Source organism: Hakea prostrata, chromosome 5 (genome assembly GCF_041222555.1).
Source record: "Hakea prostrata isolate BN-2017 chromosome 5, UWA_Hpros_2, whole genome shotgun sequence".
Lineage (NCBI taxonomy): Eukaryota > Viridiplantae > Streptophyta > Magnoliopsida > Proteales > Proteaceae > Hakea > Hakea prostrata.
This window is the reverse complement of record NC_142604.1, coordinates 23,543,164-23,564,074: the sequence shown is the minus strand read 5'-3', so window position 1 is coordinate 23,564,074 and position 20,911 is coordinate 23,543,164. Positions and strand designations below refer to the sequence as shown.

At 40.1% G+C, this 20,911-nt stretch overlaps 1 pseudogene; it reads left to right on the top strand.

Annotated features, from left to right (window-relative positions):
• The first annotated feature begins 928 nt into the window (after positions 1-928).
• Positions 929-20,911, top strand: part of LOC149015727 (uncharacterized) — a 52,231-nt pseudogene continuing 32,248 nt past the window's right edge.

Genomic DNA, 20,911 nt, shown 5'->3' with positions numbered 1-20,911 from the left:
AAGAAGGGCATTTTCGTAATTTTTCAAAAATTTTCAATTTTGCCAAAATTGCAATTTGAACATACTAGCATGTGCATAATACTTGGACGGACATGTTATGAAAGTTTTTTTGAGAGAAATCCATCAAATTTATGGTCTAAAAGCCAAAATTCAACAAGAAGAAAAGAGAGGATTTTGCAATTTAGGTCAAAATAGGAATTTTGAAGTTTTTGGAATTTGCTCAATCAAAGTACATGCACATAACCACCATATCATATCAAACATGTAGAAATTGATTTGGTGTTAAAATTACTTACGGTTTGAAAATAATCAAAGTTTTTCAAATTAGGGATTTTCAGGTGTGTGAATAGTAAAAGTGAGCAAGATTTCAATAGAACTTACTATTAAGGCATGGAATTGAATAGAAAATTGTTAGAGCATGATTCTAAACATATCTAGGCAGGATTCTAACCAAAAAGAACAAGCATTGCTTAGTTTTGAAAGAAATCTAAGTGAAAATCATGATATGAGAGAGTTGAATAGTACTTACCTTGAGCTGAAGATCAATGTAAGCAATGGAGTGTTTGCTGAAGCTCTTGCAAGCTTTGGAACACTTAGAAACCCTAGCAAAACTTTTCTTCAGAGCTCAATCCCAAGTCTTGACTCTTTAGAATGAGTTTGGAATGAAGAAACAAGCCTTAAAACCCTGATTTTCGTATGTTGTGAGTGATTGGTCGACTGGGCAGTCGACCAACCAATCGACCAACCAGGGTAAAAAGCCCAAATGTTGTTGGATTTGGGAAATTTTGATTTTTGGGCCTATGATTGATTGTTTGAAGGCTATATTAATGATTTTAAGCCTATTTTGAGTTGTCCAAACATTTGATTCAATTGGATATTGACGAATCCTCGATTTTTGCTGTTTTTGATTTCTTTCAATTTTTGCAAAATGGTTAATTTGAGGAATCACCATGTTGGTACTGGCAGTATTGAGAATGAAGACATACCTCACAGAACCATAACTGATGGTACCACTGATCAGCAGACTCCACTGACTGATCAAACTGCTACTAATGCACTTGGTGCTCCCCCAGTAAATAATTTCCAGGATATTGCCAACATCATGGGCAATATCATGCAGCAGCAAGCTACGTAGTTTAATCAGATGATGATGGGTTTTATTACTCTACATAATGAGACCCTTACTGCTGCTAATGGAAATCCTAATGCCGCTGTCCCTAATGCAGAAAGGCTAGCAGGAACTCCCCACACTCGGCTGATGGAGAGTTTTCTGAAGTTGCAAGTGCCTACTTTTACTGGCGTTACTAAGGACACATTGTTTCTGAACAAGTGGTTGCGGGAACTAGAGAAGGCTTTTTGCAACCTGCAGTGCTCTGAAGCTCAAAAGATTCTGTTTGGTAACAGAAGCTCCAGCATGAAGCTGATGCTTGGTGGACCTCCACCTGTCCGGTTCTTGAAGAGTTACATGCTGGTGTAGTTACTTTGGAAATTTTTAAGGAATCATTTTGTAAGAACTATTTCCTAGAAGCAGTAAAGGATGCTAAAGAAGCCGAGTTCATGGCTCTAGCTCAAGGAACTGTGTTGGTACTTGACTACTAGCAGAAATTTGAGGAACTATTTTTCTTTGTCTTGGAATCTATGAGAGCTGATCGTGCGAAGGGCAAAGAAGTTTATCAAGGGATTGTGACCTACAATCAAGGCTTATCTTATTGTTCACCCTATTGAAAGCTATGCCCAGATTGTTCAAAATGCAAAGAAACTAGAAGAGATGGAAAATGATAGCGCTCGTGTACAGAGGCCATGGAAACAAAGGAATCCTGGATTGGTTGATCGCCTGTAAAGGAGATTCATTAGACCTACACCCTATCCTACTCCTGCTTTTCAGCCTAGGAGTGTAGGCCATAATTCATGATATGCACAAACCAGCCAACGGAATCAGATCAATGGGAACAGACAAGCAATAAGTGTTCCAGTTAATAGGCCAGCAAATGGGAATCCTAGACCAGTGATTCAAAAGCCTCTAGTGACAATATCTCCAGTTGCCCAAGACAACCCGTTTGCTTTCTCTGTAAGCAGACCGGACATTTCGCGCGTGCTTGCCCTAACAAGCCGAATCAGCCGTCTGCCCTAGTAGCAAAGAGTACTCCTGCTCCTCTGTCTAGAAGAGTGTTCAGTATAACTAGTACTGAACCGGATGCAAATCATGAAGTCGTGATAGGTACATTGCTAGTCGCTTCTATACCTGCTTTTGTACTATTTGATATGGGTACATCTCATCCATTCATCTCATCTACATTTGTTGAAAAGACTGACTTGACAACCAAGGACTTATCTAGTTGTTTAATGATTAGTACACCTACAAAATCTGTCGTGAAACTAGATAAAGTATTCGAAGAATGTCCTGTCTTGGTTTGTGAGAAGAATCTGAAAGCCAATTTAGTTCTCCTTGATATGAAGGACTTTGATGTCATTTTGGGAATAGATTGGCTGACAGCCCAATAAAGTTGTGATTCTTTGTTCTTCAAAGAAAATCCAATTTTAGATTGGTGGAAAATCCGTATTTGAATTCCAAGATGAGAAAGGAAGTGTTAGTGAGAAAACTTTAACCTCATTCATGCAAGTTTGTGCATTTGTGGAAAGTGTTTCACCTAGAAGCAAGGTCGAAGAAGAAAAAGAAGCTTGAGGAAGTCAAGGTAGTTTGTGACTTTGTGGATGTCTTTCCCGATGATTTGTCAGGATTGCCTCCTGATAGAGAAGTGGAATTTTTGACTGATTTGATTCCAGGAGATGCTTCGGTATCTAAAACCTTGTATAGAATGGGACCTACCGAATTAAAAGAACTTCAGATCCAACTGAATGAACTCTTAGAAAGAGGTTTTATACAACCAAGTGTATCACCTTGGGGAGCTCCGATTCTGTTTGTGAAGAAGGACGGTAGCATGCGCCTATGCATTGATTACCGGAAGTTGAACAAGCTGACCATTAAGAATAAATATCCACTACCTAGGATTGATGACCTCTTCGATCAGTTGAAAGGTGCAGCTGTGTTCTCGAAGATTGACTTGAGATCTTGATATCACCAACTTAAGGTGAAGTCTAGTGACATTTTCAAGACAACCTTCAGAACGAGATATGGTCACTATGAATTTAGAGTTATGCCCTTTGGTTTGACTAATGCTCCTTGTGAAATCCCCCAGATTTCTACCCCTTTAACCCGTGGTTTTAAGACCGAGAACCTGGGCCTTGATTCGGCGACAATTGTGAACCATTCAATTCGAGCCCGAAGGATTGGAAATTAAACAAATGTTGGTAGATGACCCTTATAATGACTCAAAAACTCTCTTAGAGTTTAAGTGAAGAGAGAAGATTAGTCTCGATAGTGTAAAAATGATAATTTTGGAATATCTGTAGATCCGTGATGGAGAATCTGATTGACGTAAATAAGATATCAAATCGAAGATCGTCGAAATACCTTTCCAACGAGCCAAAGATCATCAAAATCGGAGTTTGTTTGGGGGTCCAACCATGAGCCAGAAGTTTGAGCCGTTTAGGTGAAACAACCCCCACCCTATTTTCTATTTAGGGGCAAAATTGGAAATTCGGATTTTAAAACCCTATTTATGTTTTATCTCATCCGTAAACGCATTTTTGGAGGCTAGAAAGAGGCGGAGACTTTGGAGAAAAGGAGAAACGAAAGAGAGGAGCGATTTCCATTCTTCCGAAGGTGTCTGTGATCCGAATCTTCGCAAAATCATTGCGAAAAGGTTAGTTTTCTTTAATGCTTCTCTTACTCACAATTTTGTGAGTATTTTCTCTCCTTTCCTTTTGAGGAATCTTGAAAGGGAAGGTTGTTAGGTATCTTGGTTGCTTTCCTTTATTGTATTAATGTCCCTTCCTAGTTTGTGGGAGTGATATCTTTTCTCTTCTATTGAGGGATCTGTGAAAGGGAATAATGATAGGTATCATACAAGCTATCTTTTCTTATATTAAGGTTCCCCTTGAGTTTGGGAGTAATGGTTTATCCCCTTGCAAAAGATTTTAGAATTTGACTCCCCGGGTCACACACGGGTGATTTATGAGAGTCAAATTTGGGGCTTTTTGAGATGGGTCAAATTTAATAAAATTGAAGGTACCCGTAGGATCCTTTTGTTTCCAATTAGATTTTCCCAAAGTTTTGCTTCATTATAAACTTCGAGTTGGTGGCAAATTAGTGACCATTCACTAGTGAGGTTGAGAACTACCCATTTTAACCTAGTTTTCAGATTTGAGTTTTTGTGGGAAGATTTTAAGATATCATTTGGAACCCAAATTGGCTCTAATTTGTGATAATTATTTCTTTTGCATGAATAGGTTAATATATCTTTAGTCACTAATTTTTGAGAAGGAATTATTGATCATTGGAGGAAGAATAAAGTAAAAGGTGAGGAATATACTTAACTTTATATTACATGTGTAATGATGTCAGTTATTTTTCATTATTGATATCTTATATTGCTTTAGTATTATCTTGTGGTTATTTTATGTCATTTGTTAAATATGAATTGCTATAATTTATATTTATTATTACTTCTGATATTGCTCCTTGTTTTGAAATCTATTATTGTTGTTATGAAATGGAATGTGATTGTATGAGAGGAGAAATATTATTATTTCTTCTACCTTGTATTTTCTACTAGGGTTGTGGGTTCACCCATTGCCCTGGTGATATTATATGATTGCTTATATTGTGGTTGGGAATGGGGAATGCCCTTTGGGCATTTCTGCCATAGGATACCAAAGGAGGTGGTATGAGACGCATTCCTATGGTGCCCTTGGCTCTTTCCCGATTCCTAATTTACATATTAGGGCATGTCTAGAAGTGTTTGGTTAGGTGACTTCATGAGTACTACTACCCTTTCGGCAGGGGTATTGAAGCCGGTTAACCCGTGATGTTAGTGGCTGGGTCCTGTATGTCAAGCGTGCCCACTATCATCATAGAGAGGTAGGGTTGCATATAATAGATAAGGGCTCATGGACACTCAAGACCGGTGAAATGACCCGTGAGAGGACATGGAGATCATCCTGTCCATTATATGTGGATGACCATTGGGTTAATGAATGGGGTCCAACAGATGCCTCCATTGAGGATTCCATTCATAGGTGGGAAGGTATTGAACCAACAGAGCACTAGGCGTGAGGGGAAATATCCGGACCATATGTAGTACGAAACCATATGACTTTGCATTGGGCCTAAGATTATCCTTGACACGCGCCAGATCTTATACCAATGGTGATGTGAGAGAGTGGTGACCTAATCCCCAACCATGGCTTGACAAGACTTTACACAACAACCACGGAGAACCCAACAGACGTGCATCAGAGCCGTGAGGGAAGAGTGATGAGACCGCCCAAAGAAGACTGGTGTGTGACTTAATGCGTGTCTACCATAGAGACTTCATGATACAGTTAGGAGCATAATCATTCACATATCATATCATTGTCATTAATTACATTATTGATATTCATGTTATATGTGTGGTGTGGAATCTTGAGAATGAATGTGTGATATGATGTTGAGTTGACCTCACTGAGTTCTGTTGAACTCATTCCTTTTATATGTCTTTTTTTTTTTTTTAGATGATTCTACAGGTTATGAGGACTTTTTCCAAATGGAGGATGCGTTACCAACATATCTTCTTGAAGGAGTGATTGAAAAAGAAGTGGACGCACATGGAGCTTCATGCCAGTATCAAGACTATTCTTTTGGGTGGGATTCCATTAGAGAACTAGTCTAGTTTAGTTTTCCGCTGCGTTGAAAATTACTCTCTTTTCTTTTCAAAACTCTGATGTTATATTTTTATTTTGAAGTAATGGATGATTGTAACCATTATTTCGGTTTTGATAACTTAGTATGATAAACTTGATTTATTCTTGTCCATTTAATTATGCTATATCATGTTTTGTATGGATTTGTCACTGAACCTAGATCTTGCGGTGTATCACCCCCACGGGCATTCGGGTATGACCGGATCCGGCTGGGTGGGGTGTGACAGAAGAATTGTGAGTAAGAGAAGCATTAAAGAAAACTAACCTTTTCGTAATGATTTTGCGAAGATTCGGATCACAGACACCTTCGGAAGAATGGAAATCGCTCCTCTCTTTCGTTTCTCCTTTTCTCCAAAGTCTCCGCCTCTTTCTAGCCTCCAAAAATGCGTTTACGGATGAGATAAAACATAAATAGGGTTTTAAAATCCGAATTTCCAATTTTGCCCCTAAATAGAAAATAGGGTGGGGGTTGGTTCACCTAAACGGCTCAAACTTCTGGCTCATGGTTGGACCCCCAAACGAACTCCGATTTTGATGATCTTTGGCTTGTTGGAAAGGTCTTTCGACGATTTTCGATTTGATATCTTATTTACGTCAATCGGATTCTCCATCACTGATCTACAGATATTCCAAAATTATCATTTTTACACTATCGAGACTAATCTTCTCTCTTCACTTAAACTCTAAGAGAGTTTTTGAGTCATTATAAGGGTCATCTACCAACATTTGTTTAATTTCCAATCCTTCGGGCTCGAATTGAATGGTTCACAATTGTCGCCGAATCAAGGCCCAGGTTCTCGGTCTTAAAACCACGGGTTAAAGGGGTAGAAATCTGGGCAATTTCACATTCCTCCCCCCTTAAAAGAAATTTCGTCCTCGAAATTGGGAGAGTACTAGGCTTCCAAAGAGATGAATATACATTGCTTTTATCTTGACTTTCTTCTCCCAAAATCTACGAGAAACAAATAACAATAAGTCTTTTGTAATAAAAACAAAGGAGTAAATCTAACATGCTTTAAAATCAGGAGCAATCACAAGGGTTAACAATCATGAAGGTCACACTTGATTTCCCTTCAAAATCATCATGTGGAGAAATCACAAGGTTATTGAGTATATGAAGATTCACTCTAGAACAACAGGGATAGAAGGATCAGTCATGGGAATGACTTAAGATCACCCTCCTATCAAAAGGAATAGAAGGCACAAGAAGAACTCGAAGAGAGAATATGTCAAATTTAGGGTAAACGTCTACTAAACGAAATTAGGCAACTCATATGATAGAGAATAAATCGAACAATGTATATGGTAGGTATGCATTAAGCACAACAGCAAGGTTAGGGTTAGGTGGGATTTTACACTCCTGCTATCTTCATGGATCTTATGAACCAAGTTTTTCATGATGTGCAGGATAAGTTTGTAATCGTCTTCATTGATGACATCTTGATTTACTCGAAGAATGAAAAAGAGCATGTGAAGCATCTTAGTTTCACCTTGTAAAGACTAAGAGAAAATAAGCTTTACGCTAAGTTTAACAGGTGTGACTTTGGTGTGTCTGCACGGAGTGCATGTGAGCATTGTCTTTAACAGAGATCCTAGGTTCACCTCAAGGTTTTGGAATAGTCTACAAAAAGCCTTGGGAACCCAATTAAATTTGAGTACTACTCATCATCCACAGTCTGATGGACAATTTGAGTGGACAATTAAGATTTTGGAAGATATGCTTAGGTCTTGTATTGTGGTTATGGGTGGTAATTGGGATGAACACTTAGCTTTGGTTGAGTTTACCTATAACAATACTCATCAAGCAACAATAGGCATGGCTCCATTCAAGGCTTTGTATGGAAACACTTGTATGACACCTTTGTATTGGACTGAGACTAGTGAAAGAAAAGTCTTAGGTCCAGAGATGACTGAAGCTACAAGTGCAATGGTAGATATGATAAGAGAAAGGATCAAGTCTGCCCAATCAAGATAGAAATCTTATGCGGATACGAGAAGGACTGACTTAAAATTTCAAGTTGGAGAGAAAGTGTTCCTGAAGGTGTTACCTATGAAAGGTGTAATGAGATTTAATGTGAAAGGAAAGCTTAGCCCTCGATTGTGAAACCCAGCCCTGGCCCTAATCCGGAAACTTTGTTATTTGTAGGTCCAGTGACCCGAAGAAAGGCAAGAAGTCATCTTTGGGCCATTTCTGTTGAAGACTTGATGGCTGGATTGGAATCCATGAGTGTTGATGCCAGTGTTCCAATGGTGGAAACTGCACCCTGATGAAGATTGGATTAGTTGATGGTCTTGGAGTGGTCTTTGTATTGATTCAAAGGCATTTCTAACTCCTAGGTATGTCACTCTAGGTGTGTGCAAAACCCCTTGATGTTTGGACTTGATCTGAGCCTTCAAATCCACATTTTGAAGTTGCTGTCTCGATTGGTCGACTCATTGGTCGATTGGACCAATCGACCAATCAATCGACCAATTGATTCTGTTTTTGAAATTTGAATCCTGTCTCTTCTATTTAAGTCTAATCTCGGGAATACTCCGCCTCATCTGCCTCCTAAGCCTCTGGAACGAGTTAGAACCCTAATCTAACCCATTCCCTTGCATTCTTTGGTGATCTCTCACAAAGACTTGAAGAATTCTTCATCCTCCTACAGCAAAGGTATGATTTCACTCACTCTTTCTTCTATCTCTGATTTTCTTTTGTTAATTATGTTCTTTATTGAGATCAGGAAGAAGATGATGCACTCTTGCAACCATCTATTCCATGATCTCATCATGTTCTTAAAGATCCATGATCATCATCATGATCTTAACCTCAGCCAGTGGAATCTTCGAAACCCTAACCCTAATCCTTTGAAACCCTAACCTGTGTGATCATTTGGAGAACTTTTGGTAACCTCCCTTGTGAAGGGAAACCTCTTGGGTGACATTGTGTTAACCTAAACTTAATCATCTATATTTTTCCTGTTTTGATAGTTAACAATTTATCTCCTCTCATCCAGAGCTCTCAATTATTTTCCGGGGTAACCAAAAAGGGTGAAACCCTAATTTTATGGAATCAAACCAAGAACCCCTAATTTGATCTTGGTAACCCAATCAATGTGTTTTCTTACTATATCTGTAATCTTCATATCCTAGTTCTTTTATCTTTGATTATAATATTTTTCCCTCATAATCTATGTTTAACCTAGTAGGTTAACCTTTTTGTTCCTAGGTTACAACTTGGGAACTTGATTTGATTTATGAATTGATATCCTCTATACCCTAGAATACTACCATGATAATTTCCCTCTGATTTGTACCCTTTTGAACCATCAAATCCGGTTCTTGATTCTCAAAATTCGGATTCTTGTAGGCCACTATCTCCATTGGTCGACTGGTCCAGCAGACCAATCAATCGACCAATGAGTACAACAACCTCATTCTTGGTCTGTTTCGATTGATTTATGATCTTTTCCTTAATGCATCTTTCCTAACATGTTGTATGCACTTGTTTAGGACTGTCTTCTCAGGTTAAGTCAAGATCATACTTGATTCTTTAAGATCCTATCCAAGTTAGAAGGAAAGGACAGTTAATTCCTTAACTACATAGATTGCTTGTTCTCTTGTTTCTACTTTATGAAACTATGAGATTACCTACTGTTGTTGTACTTTAATTCTAATCTCCTACTGTGGGAACAGTAGCATTGGTTTATATTGTCTTTTTATTATTCATGATATATGAATTACTTATTATTGCCTAATCTGATTTTTGCTTTTACATTCTCTTGTATATGATGAACTGCTAGTTGTGTATGTCATGACTGTTCTGAGAATGTGTTTGCTTAAGTTTGGTTTGGGATTGGGGAGTATCCTTTTGATGCTTCTGTCCTTGGACATCGGAGGGAATAGTATGGGATGTTCTCCGAAGATGCCCATCGACGCTTTCCCGAATCATTGGTTGTCATACCTAGGGATGTCTAGCAGTGTTTGGCTAGGATATACCCCTGTTATATCAGACCTGATTCGGAAGGGTATTGAGACCGAACGACCCGTGGTATCAATGGGGATTCACGGGCACTCAAGACCGGTGAGTTATATCCGTGAGAGGACGGGAATCACATTGTGGGGGCCATTTATTGGAGGGTTGCATATGGCTGGACTTGGGCTCATGGGCGCTCGAGACCGGTGAGTTATATCCGTGAGAGGACATGAGAGCTTCCCGTTTACCATATGTGGATAACCAATAGGGTTGATGAGTCCGGTGAGTAATATCCATGACTCTAGTGGAAAGGATACCGGAAAGGATCGCCCGTGGCGAGGAATGGAAGTATCTGGACTTGAGTTGATGTAACTGACTAGATGACTTGCATTGGGCTAGGCTTTTCCCTGACATGCGCTGGTACTTATGCCAAATGGTTGTGAGAGAGTGTGTTGACTTAACCCCCTTCCATGGTTTGTCCTGAGGGATGCCGGACCCACTACCAACAGGAGCCGTATGCGTGACCTACCCAAAGAAGTATGGTGCTATGACTTAAAGCATGTCTACCATAGAGACCAGCATACATAGAGTTTAGATGCATTCATACTTTATCTGTTTCATACTGCATTGCATCATGTTATGTTTTGCCACATGTTATCTATGATGTTATGAATTACCTACCTTACTGAGTTTCTTCGAAACTCATTCCTTTTTGTATATTCTTTGTTTAGATTATCCTACAGGTACAGATTATTATGACGAGCAGTACAGTGAAGCGCAAGCCGATGAAGCGTATTACACGCAAGGTGCTGGCGACGATCAAGATTACTCCGATGATTCCCCGGCGAATCAAGCTGCGTACTACATTTGAAGGCAGCATAGAGTTAGAACAGATTAGTTGGATTGACGAAGTCCATACTTATGAAGACGTTATCTATAAACTAGAAGACGCTTGATCTTAGTTTATTTCTTAATACATTTGTTTCAGTTGTATTTCCTTTTAGACTTTCATACTGCGTTCCGCTATATTGGTGGAGTGAGTTCCGCCTCACTTTACTCTTTTTGATATCATTGGATGTCTGGTATCTTTTCCACACTCTGATTATACTGATTATTCATTATTGTTTTGAACCTTTGTTTATAATATTAAACCTTGATTATTTCATGTTTATGATTATGTTATTGTATATGTGGGAGGATGATTTCCTCGATACTTGATCTTCGGGGCTGTGGATCACACTCTCGGGTATGCCAGTTAGGGTACCAGCTGGGAGGATGTGACAACAGAACATTCCTGAGTCTTAGATCCAGAAGTGACTCATCTACTCTTAGAAGTGAATAATAGAACACTTGGACTAGAAACTATTAATGAAGCATAATTGAATACTTCTGAATAATGCACAATAATTATATTTAAACAATTGTAACTTAATGCAATAAAAGAAAAGTGAATAATACACAATAATAAAGTGAAACAAAGAGAACTTCATTAACTTTAAGAAAAGTTTTACAACGATTACATTTGAAAAGCATAAATGAAAATCCTAGTATAGTCTATCTAGGTGATCGACTCTAATCTCTATAAGCTCGGAACTCCTCTGAAAGCTGAGTCACCTGATACTCTATCCTATCCTGTCGTGACTCCATCCTCTCATATAGCTGCTCCTGTCTGACCTCCACCCTCTCTAGCATGGAAGTCATTGATCTCATCTGTGCACTGAGATCTGAAGTCTCTGGAACCGCATGAGAAGGACCACCTGTCTCGAAGTGTGAGGAAGGGAAATCGTGATGCTCCGGCACAATCTCGTGCATCTCAATATCATCTCCGGCCTGATCATCATCACTGTCAGGACCGATATCCTCTCCACCATCCTCTGACTCCTGCTCATCCTCTGTTTCATCATCCTCCTCACCCTCTAGACCAGGAGATCTCACTGTCTGTGTCAGCCCCATCTGACGTACCATCCTAGTCCCCATGACGTATCCTCGTGGACCAGTGTCCACTGGTGTATCCTCGAATCTGACCCCGAAATGCCTGAGGATCAAAGTCAGTAACCTCCCATAACAACGATTCCGCATGCTAGGCCGCAGAACCATATCCAGCATGACCTGTTGTATGATGTAGGAAAGGTCGATCTCGAAGCCCATGTAGATCCGGTAGATGACTATGGCCTCCATCACTGTGACCCTATGGTGATGTCCAGCCTTCGGCATGATGTTTTGACCGACGATGCGACCGATAACTCGTGCAGAATCTGTCATCTGTCCGCTGTTCCTAGGAGTGAAGCACCGGCGACTGTCCCACAGTGTGTTGCATATCTCGCGCAACTCGTATGGCATCAAGTAACTATCTATATCTGCTCCTGCAGGTATCCATACGCGCTGATCTGGGTAGTGAGGGACCCGCAAGATCTCGGCTAGTGATCTGGTGGAAAAGCGAATCTGAGTCTGGAAGACCCTGCTCCTGAGGACAAGTCTAAGTGGATGCCTTGGACCTGTAGCCTCCTCGGTGTTAGTAAGGTTGCTGAAGAACAACCTCACTAGCTCAGGATATACAGGCAAATCCTCTGTGAAGAGATGAGTCCACTGCAAGGTGTCGAACCTCTGCTATATCCTAAAGACTCAGAGCTGGCGAAGGTGTAATAGACATCCTAGCTCGATCTGGCAGTAGCTGAAGTAGGCCTCATAAAGGAACTCGGCCTGCGGAGTGTCGAAGCTCTCTGGCCTCCGGACATACTGTCTAGGCTCTGAAGGAACCTGACTTCTACCTCTAAGTGCCCCTACCTTGCAACCTCTACCTTGTCCGCGTACTCCTCTCAACATAGTGAATATCTGTGGAAGAGACAATGACATTGTTGGTTAAGTACTATTTCAAGAATTAAGCCAAAAGGGTATTTTCGTAATTTTTCGGAAAATTTCAAATTTGGGGAAAATTTGATTTGAAGATACTAGCATGTGCATAATACTTGGAATTGCATGTCTATGAAATTTATTTGATGAAATTCGATCGAAAACTTGATCTAAAGCGAAAAATTCAGCAAGAAGGAATTTGGGGATTTTTCATTCTAGGTCAAAATTGGATTTTTGAAAAGTTGAAATTGGTTAAATTAAACTATATGGACATATTTACATTATCATTTTGAGCATGTAGCAATTGATTTCATGTGAAAACTCCATGCGGTTTGTGAGAAAACGAAATTTTTCTAAAGTTAACGATTTCGGTACGAAAACCTTGCGAGAAGTGCAAGAAGGTGTTAGAACTTGTTGTCTATGCATGGCATTGTGTTTAAAAACCTAGGGAATATGTTTCTAAGTATTCCTAAACATGATTTCTAACAATGGATACAAGTAAAACATGGATTTGATTGAAATGCAAGCATGAGAAGATGAAAGTGAAAGAGAAAATGTTAGGTTTACCTTGTGTTTGATGAATGTGAGTTGTGGTGTTGTTGTTGAAGCACTTGAATCACCCAAGGATGCTTGGAAGAACCTTATAAGATGTTTCCCCATGGCTCACTCACTTGTAGAAGAAGTTAAAATGAAGTTTGGATGTGAAAATGAAGCTTATAATGCGAATTTTCGTATTCTGTGAGCATTGGTCGACTCATTGGTCGATTGGGTCAATCGATCAATCAACCGACCAATGGACCCAGTAACTCCATTTTTGGTTGAAATGTTGGAAAATGTGATTTTTGTCCTATGAATTGTTGTTGGATGACTAAATGGATGTATTTGAGCATGATTTAAAATTTTCAAATCATTTGGACATGTTGATTATATTGAAACTTCGAAATTTGGTATTTTGACGTTTTCGGTTCTTGCAGGATGGTTACTTTGAGAAGTGGGCGTGGCGAATCCAGTGGTCGTGGTGAGATACCTGAAGGTGGTCATGATCAGCAGACTGGTGACCAAGGTACCCATGACATACCAGGTGCCTCGAATGTCGGAAGCTTTCATGATATTGCCAACATCATGGGCAATATGATGCAACAACAAGCAGCCCAATTTAATCAGATGTTGACGGGTTTCATGACACTGCATAATGAGACTCGTGATGGTGTTAATGTAAATCCTCATGCCGCAGTTCTGAATGCTGGTGGCCTTGTTGGAACTCCTCATACTCGCCTGATGGAGAGTTTTCTGAAGATGCAAGTGCCCAGTTTTACTGGTGTTACCAAGGATCTCTTGTTCCCTAACAAGTGGATTCGTGAGTTGGAAAAGGCTTTTCGTCATCTGCAATGCTCCGAAGCTCAAAAGATTTTGTTTGCTGGAACGAAGTTGCAGCATGAAGCCGATGCTTGGTGGACTTCCACTCGGCCTGTTTTGGAAGGTTTGCATGCAGGTGTTGTAACTTGGGATTTGTTCAAAGAGGCTTTTTGCATGAATTATTTCCCTGAGGCGATGAAGGATGTGAAGGAATCTGAGTTCATGGTTCTCGCACAAGGATCCTTGTCTGTGTTAGAGTACCAACAGAAGTTTGAGGAACTTCATTTCTTTGCACCTGATTCTCTAAAGCCTGATATTGCTAAGGCGAAGAAGTTCTTTAAGGGATTGCGCCCTGCCATTAAAGGCTATCTCACTGTCCAGCCTATAGTGAGCTATGCCCAAGTGGTGCAGAACTCGAAGAAGTTGGAAGAAAATGAAAAGGAGAATGCTCGCGTTCAAAGGCCTTGGCAGTCTAGAAACCCTGGTTTGGTGGATTGTAATGATCGGCACTTTATGAGACCTACACCCTATCCCACTCCTGCTTTTCAGCCTAGGAGTATAGGTCAAAGCCCTAGTTTTTGACAGCCTGGTCAGTTTGAGTATGGCGGGAATCGACCACCAGTGAATGCAAGTGCTAGGCCAGTGAATTCGAATCCTAAGCCTCCTGTTGCAGCTACTCCGGTAGGACCGAGCAATTCTGTTTGCTTCTCCTGTAAGCAGTCCGATCATTTTGCTCGCGAATGTCCGAAGAAGCCTGTCCAGCAGCCTACCCCAGTGGTGAAGAGTGCTCCTGCACCTCCCTCTGGTAGAGTGTTCAGTATCTCTAGTACTGAGCAAGATGGAAGCCATGATGTGATCACAGGTACATTGTCAGTCGCTTCTTTTCCTGCATTTGTTTTATTTGATACAGGTGCATCTCATTCGTTTATATCATCTGCATTCATTAAGAAGACTGACCTAATCCCTGAGAAATTGTCTAGTTGTTTATTGATTAGTACACCTACTGATCCTATTGTGAAACTAGATAAAGGATTAGTTAAATGTCCTATGTTGGTTGGTAAGATGAACTTGGAAGCCAATTTGGTACTTCTTGATATGAAAGACTTTGATGTTATTTTGGGAATTGACTGGTTAACAGCCCACAAAGCTGTAATTCTTTGCTCCTCGAGAAAGATTCAGTTCCATACTTGCGTAGGTTCAGTTTTTGAATTTCAAGGTGAGAAAAAAAGGGTTTGTAAAAGGATATTGTCCGCACTGATGCAAATCTAAACCATAGTGGATGATGCTTCTTTTGAAGGCAAGAGCAAAGTGGAGAAAAGAGTTGATGAAGTCAAGGTTGTCTGTGACTTTGTTGATGTCTTCCCTGATGATCTATCGGGAGTGCCTCCAGATAGGGATGTTGAGTTTTCTATTGATCTCGTCCCTAGTGCCACTCTGATATCTAAGGCTCCGTATAGGATGGCTCCTACTTAGTTAAAAGAGTTGCAAAACCAATTAAATGAGCTCATTGAAAGAGGTTTCATACAACCTAGTGTGTCACCTTGGGGAGCTCCGGTCTTGTTCGTCAAAAAGAAGGATGGTAGTATGCGTCTGTGCATTGATTACCGTGAGTTGAATAAGCTAACTATCAAGAATAGGTACCCGCTGCCCCGGATTGACGATCTCTTTGATCAATTGAAGGGTGCAGCTGTGTTCTCAAAGATTGACTTAAGGTTTGGATATCACCAGTTGAAAGTGAAGTCAAGTGATATCTTCAAGACAGCTTTCCGAACAAGGTACGACCATTATGAATTCCGAGTCATGCCTTTTGGATTGACTAATGCTCCTGCTGTGTTCATGGACCTCATGAACCGAGTCTTTCATGATGTGCTCGATGAGTTTGTGATTGTCTTCATTGATGATATTCTGATTTATTCGAAAAGTGAAGAAGAGCATGAAAGGCATCTAGATTTCACTTTGCAAAGACTACGAGAAAAAAAACTTTATGCTAAGTTTAGCAAGTGTGATTTCTGGCTCAAGAGGGTAGTATTCCTCGGCCATGTGGTTTCTGCTGAAGGTATTCGTGTTGATCCTGAAAAAGTCCAAGCAGTTGCTGATTGGGAAAGACCGAAGACTGTAACGGAAATAAGAAGTTTCCTTGGTCTGGTAGGTTACTACAGAAGGTTTATTGAGAACTTTTCTCGGTTAGCTGCTCCTATGACTAAGTTAACCCGGAAAGAAGAGAAGTTTGTGTGGTCTGACGCTTGTGAGAAGAATTTCCAAGAATTGAAGGATAGACTGACAAGTGCCCCGGTTTTGACTATACCTGATAGTTCTGGCGGTATGACAGTCTATACTGATGCGTCGAAGATTGGTTTAGGTTGTGTACTGATGCAGCATGGTATGGTTGTAGCCTATGCCTCTCTACAATTGAAGGATTATGAGCGGAATTACCCCACTCATGATTTAGAGCTTGCCATTGTTGTTTTTGCTTTGAAGATTTGGAGACATTACCTCTATGGTGAGAAAATTGCCATATTCACAGATCATAAGAGTTTGAAATACTTCTTTACCCAGAAAGAGTTAAACATGAGGCAAAGAAGATGGTTGGAACTAGTCTCTGATTATGATTGTGATATTCAGTATCACCATGGTAAGGCAAACGTTGTTGCTGATGCTCTTAGTAGGAAGATTCAGAAGAAGGCTTTGGATTTGAATGCTTTGAGTCTACCCTTGTTGTCTTCTATTGAGAGTTCCGATTTGGAAGTTATTCCTGAGAATTCAGATGTTGTTCTTTCTGCTATGACGGCAAGGTCTGGTCTTAGAGATAAGATTGTTGCTTTGCAGAGTTCTGATCCAGAACTTAAGGACAAAGTTGAGAAGATTTCTTCGAATCCTGAGTCGGATCCCGACTTTGGTATATCTTTGGATGGTGCTTTATTGTTTAGAGGTAGATTGTGTGTGCCAGCAAATGAAGATCTTAAGAAGGAAATATTGAAGGAAGCACACCAATCAATCTTTAATGTACACCCTGGAAGCACCAAGATGTACAAGGACTTGAAGGAACATTTTTGGTGGATTGGTTTGAAGGCCGATGTTGATGATTTTGTTGCCAAATGTGAGACTTGCCAGCGTGTGAAAGCCATTCATCAACCTCCATCTAGATTGCTTCAGCCCCTTCCTGTTCCTAGTTGGAAGTGGGAAGATATCTCTATGGACTTCGTGACTAGCTTGCCTCGGACAAGTAAAGGCAATGACACTGTGTGGGTGATTGTTGATAGGTTGACCAAATCAGCCCATTTCATTCCTATGAAGATCACTCATACTTTGGATAAGCTAGCTAGACTTTATGTGGATAATGTGGTTCGTCTACATGGTGTACCAATGAGTATTGTGTCCGATCGTGATCCTAGGTTCACCTCAAGGTTTTGGAATAGTTTACAGAAGGCCTTGGGAACCCAATTGAACTTGAGTACAGCTCATCATCTATAGTTACATGGACAATTTGAGCGGACAATTCAGACTTTGGAAGACATGCTCAGATCTTGCGTGGTGGATATGGGTGGAAATTGGGATGAACACTTAGCTTTGGTTGAGTTTGCCTATAATAACAGTTATCAAGCAACGATAGGCATGGCTCCGTTTAAGGCTTTGTATGGTTGCACTTGTAGAACACCATTGTATTGGACTGAGACAGGTGAAAGAAAAGTCTTAGGTCCTGAGATGATTGAAGCTACAAGCGCAATGGTGGATATGATAAGAGAAAGGATTAAGTCTGCTCAGTCAAAACAGAAATCCTATGCTGACAAGAGAAGGACTGATCTGGAATTTCAAGTTGGAGAGAAAGTTTTCTTGAAGGTTTCACCAATGAAGGGTGTGATGAGATTTAATGTTAAAGGAAAGCTTAGCCCTCGTTTCATTGGACCTTTTGAGATTTGGAAAAGGTTGGACCCGTTGCTTATCGATTGGCATTACCTCCGGCTATTGTTGCTGTGCATAATGTGTTCCACGTTTCGATGCTCCGAAAATATATTGAAAATCCGGAACATGTCTTACAGCAAGCACCTGAAGGACTTAGTGCTGATCTTACCTATGATGAAGAGCCAGCAGAAATTTTGGATAAGAAAGACAAGCAATAGCGGAATCGCACCATCCCTTTGGGAAAGATTCGTTGGAAGGACCATACCCCTGAAGAAGCTTCTTGGGAGAAGGAAGAAGATATGAAGGAGAAGTTTCCTCACCTCTTTGGAAGCACAGGTACGCTTTCAATTTCGAGACGAAATTTCTTTAAGGGAGGGGTGTGAAACCCAGCCCTGACCCTAATCCGGAAACTTTGGTAATTGTAGGTCCAGTGACCAGAAGTAAGGCAAGAAGTCATCTTTGGGCCATTTCTGTTGAAGACTTGATGGCTGGATTGGAATCCATGAGTGTTGATGCCAGTGTTCCAATGGTGGAAACTGCACCCTGATGAAGATTGGATTAGTTGATGGTCTTGGAGTGGTCTCTGTATTGATTCAAAGGCATTTCTAACTCCTAGGTATGTCACTCTAGGTGTGTGCAAAACCCCTTGATGTTTGGACTTGATCTGAGCCTTCAAATCCACATTTTGAAGTTGCTGTCTTGATTGGTCGACTCATTGGTCGATTGGACCAATCGACCAATTGATTCTATTTTTAAAATTTGAATCCTGTCTCTTCTATTTAAGTCTAATCTCGGGAATACTCCGCCTCATCTGCCTCCTAAGCCTCTGGAACGAGTTAGAACCCTAATCTAACCCATTCCTTGCATTCTTTGGTGATCTCTCACAAAGACTTGAAGAATTCTTCATCCTCTTACAGCAAAGGTATGATTTCACTCACTCTTTCTTCTATCTCTGATTTTCTTTCTTTAATTCTGTTCTTCGTTGAGATCAGGAAGAAGATGATGCACTCTTGCAACCATCTATTCCATGATCTCATCATGTTCTTTAAGATCCATGATCATCATCATGATCTTAACCTCAGCCAGTGGAATCTTCGAAAACCTAACCCTAATCCTTTGAAACCCTAACCTGTGTGATCATCTGGAGAACTTTTGGTAACCTCCCTTGTGAAGGGAAACCTCTTGGGTGACATTGTGTTAACCTAAACTTAACCATCTATATTTTTCTTGTTTTGATAGTGAACAATTTATCTCCTCTCATCCAGAGCTCTCAATTATTTTCCGGGGGAACCAAAAAGGGTGAAACCCTAATTTTCTGGAATCAAACCAAGAACCCCTTAATTGATCATGGTAACCCAATCAATGTGTTTTCTTACTATATCTGTAATCTTCATATCCTAGTTCTTTTATCTTTGATTATAATATTTTTCCCTCATAATCTATGTTTAACCTAGTAGGTTAACCTTTTTGTTCCTAGGTTACAACTTGGGAACTTGATTTGATTTATGAATTGATATCCTCTATACCCTAGAATACTACCATGATAATTTCCCTCTGATTTGTACCCTTTTGAACCATCAAATTCGGTTCTTGATTCTCAAAATTCGGATTCTTGTAGGCCACTGTCTCCATTGGTCGACTCATTGGTTGACTGGTCAAGCAGACCAATCAATCGACCAATGAGTACAGCAACCTCATTCTTGGTTTGTTTCGATTGATTTATGATCTTTTCCTTTATGCATCTTTCCTAACATGTTGTATGCACTTGTTTAGGACTGTCTTCTCAGGTTTAGTCAAGATCATACTTGATTCTTTAAGATCCTATCCAAGTTAGAAGGTAAGGACAGTTAATTCCTTAACTACATAGATTGCTTGTTCTCTAGTTTCTACTTTATGAAACTATGAGATTACCTACTGTTGTTGTACTTTAATTCTGATCTCCTACTGTGGGAACAGTAGCATTGGTTTATATTGTCTTTTTATTATTCATGATATATGAATTACTTATTATTGCCTAATCTGATTTTTGCTTTTACATTCTCTTGTATATGAACTGCTGGTTGTGTATGTCATGACTGTTCAGAGAATGTGTTTGCTTAAGTTTGGTTTGGGATTGGGGAGTATCCTTTTGATGCTTCTGTCCTTGGACATCGGAGGGAATAGTATGGGATGTTCTTCTAAGATGCCCATCGACGCTTTCCCGAATCATTGGTTGTCATACCTAGGGATGTCTAGCAGTGTTTGGCTAGGATATACCCTTGTTATATTAGACCCGATTCGGAAGGGTATTGAGACCGAACGACCCGTGGTAGCAATGGGGATTCACGGGCACTCAAGACCGGTGAGTTATATCCGTGAGAGAACGGGAATCACATTGTGGGGGCCATTTATTGGAGGGTTGCATATGGCTGGACTTGGGCTCATGGGCACTCGAGACCGGTGAGTTATATCCGTGAGAGGACATGAGAGCTTCCCGTTTACCATATGTGGATAACCAATAGTGTCACATCCTCCCAGCCGGTACCCTATCTGGCATACCCGAGAGTGTGATCCACAGCCCAAAAGATCAAGTTTAGGAACGATCATATCCATTTCGCACAATAACATAATCAAAAGCAAGAACAAACCATAATGTTCAAGTAATTTATAATAAAAGTCAAGAAATGATCTCAGAAGGATCACTATAAAATATCAGGTGGCGGAATAACAAGATACCAAATCAAAAGACAACTATAGAATATAGCGGAAATATACCCTACAAACACATGCAGAAGGTAGATCGAAATCTAAATAAAGCTCTAAGCTAATACAAATAAAGTAAAAGATAAGTCTAGAAGAAACAAAAGAAATCTAATCCACATCTTCAGTCATTTCTTCTTGCTCTTCAGTCTTCATCTTCTTCACCTTGTGCTTCCTCATACGTACCGTCAAAGAAATCCAAACCTGTAGAGAAGTCTAACAACAAATTGTACAAAAAAAGGAATGAGTTTCGAAAGAAACTCAATAAGGCAAGTTAATCCATAACAACATAAATAACATGGA